Raw genomic sequence first — 2,228 nt, 5'->3', positions numbered from 1 at the left:
AAGAGGTTAAAAAACAGCCACCCTCTGTCAATCAGATGCAGTTCTCAATCTCAGTCACTATGTAAGTACTCCCACAATTTAGGGCTACTTGAAGTTAAATACCTTCTGTTTCAGAGATATTTACATCAAATTAAGACATTTACAAATGGTTCATGGTATAGAACAGCCCAAATGTCATTTTCACCTGTCCTGTGTGAGGAAGTTAAGCACTCCTAAGTTTGTCTAATAAATTCAGTGCATTTTCCCCAACATAAATAACACAAGTTATTCTAAACGTTTTACATTTATTTCACTGCACATTTCTAAGTGTTAAATGGAATGAAATTATATTAAATGGTTATATAGTATTTGAGCATATTATGGAATCTATAGCACACAAATCAATTCACATCAATACTATAATTCACTCTAAAAGAACATCACAGGCACATGGAGAACAAAAATTGCTTTTTTCTTTTTTATAAATTTAAAGTATACCATCTACTTTTAAACTACACTAAAAGGTTTAACAAAACAGCCAATTTCCAAACCCCTTTTCTAAGTTTGGCATGAGGAGAATTCAATCCATTCGAATCTTCTGGTTTGTCATCTTATAAATAATGCTGTCATATCCAAGATCCATGTTCCATATATTGTAAGAGGTGATAATCACAGCCAAGGCCAAGGTGATCATTATCCAAAGTACCATGTTGAAAACCACTGGATACTCAAGGTTATATTTATATGCGAGGTTATAGGGGCTTGATGGGTTCTTCGCTTGTTTTGCCTCATGAATAGTCCTTGTCTTCCTGACAAGAGATGTGTCAAATGATTGGATGGTCACTAACTCCACCACTGCATTCCCACCATAAAGGTTGTACATGTCATCTGTGAACTTTTGCAGAGCATCAGCAAGGATCTTGGAGGCATCTCTGAATTGTTTAGAATCTTCCCCATAATGTTTCCCAATTTCATCCAAATCTGCCAGCTCCAGTGAATATAAATCAGGAGAATGATCCTTGGCTAGATGCTTATGTCGAGACAACAAACTTGAAATATCATGTAGCATTTGCAATTCAGAAAGAAAGAGCAGATCTACTTCAATGTTCCTACTCAGAGAATTGAGGGGAAGTGAATTGAGAGCAGAGTTTTCCTGGAACAGGCAATTGCGGAGCTGTCCTAACGTTAGGGAGAGATCTTCAAAAACCGAGTTTGCCTTCCCCACCATATACACTCTCTCCTCACTGGGAGCCAACTGCAAAACTACAGAAGTTTCTTCAGAAAATAAGGAGTGAATGGAATTTACAACGCTGTCAAGACTAAAAGGAACTGCATTCTGCAAAGGGTACGAAATTACACTGCCTGGGGGTAGAGCAAGTTTGTCTACTCCCTTCTCCATCACCAAAATGGTAGCCCGAGGTCAATGGAACAGGTTACCCACTGCAACTCCTGGCCAAGAGGTATACGCCAATTTCCATCTCGGAAAACAACAGACCCTGGTAATTTTAATATACTAAACTCATTCCCCAAAACACCCGCCGCCAACAAGGACAGGAGCACCACGAGTGCTGCCATGATCCCACAGTAGCTGCAACAGCAAAGGGCGGCACGGACCCAGTGGGCTGAACGCGAGCGACCACCGCAGCAGTAGGGGGTGTCGCACTTTGGCTTCTCCCCACCTAGCTAGGATTTTCTTTTTTTTGTTTTGCTTTTGTTTTTTTTTTAATTTTATTATGTTATGTTAGTCACCATACACTACATCATTGGTTTTTGATGTGGTGATCCACGATCCACTGTTTTCATATAACACCTAGTGCTCCATGCAGTACGTGCCCTCCTTAATACCCATCACCGGGCTACCAATCCCCCCTCTACCCACCCCTCTAAAACCCTGTTTATTTCTCAGAGTCCATAGTCTCTCATGGTTCATCTCTCCCTCCAAATCCCCCACCCTCATTTTTCCCTTCCTTCTCCTAATGTCCTCCATGCTATTCCTTATGTTCCACAAATAAGTGAAACCATATGATAATTGACTTTCTCTGCTTGACTTCTTTCACTTAGCATAATCTCCTCCAGTCCCACCCATGTTGATGTAAAAGTTGGGTATTCATCCTTTCTGATGGCTGAGTAATATTCAATTGTGTATATGGACCACATCTTCTTTATCCATTCATCTGTTGAAGGGCATCTCGGCTCTTTCCACAGTTTGCTATTGCGGACAATGCTGCTATGAACATTGGGGTGCATAT

At 40.5% G+C, this 2,228-nt stretch overlaps 1 pseudogene; it reads right to left on the bottom strand.

Annotated features, from left to right (window-relative positions):
- Positions 1-365: 365 nt before the first annotated feature.
- On the bottom strand, positions 366-1,569 carry LOC102725646 (renin receptor pseudogene; annotated as a pseudogene).
- Between the last annotated feature and the right edge of the window lie 659 nt (positions 1,570-2,228).

The sequence above is a fragment of the Leptonychotes weddellii genome, chromosome X (genome assembly GCF_054177405.1).
Source record: "Leptonychotes weddellii isolate Sample4059 chromosome X, ASM5417740v2, whole genome shotgun sequence".
NCBI classification, from domain to species: domain Eukaryota; kingdom Metazoa; phylum Chordata; class Mammalia; order Carnivora; family Phocidae; genus Leptonychotes; species Leptonychotes weddellii.
The sequence above is the reverse complement of the archived record's forward strand: the minus strand, read 5'-3'. Positions and strand labels throughout refer to the sequence as shown.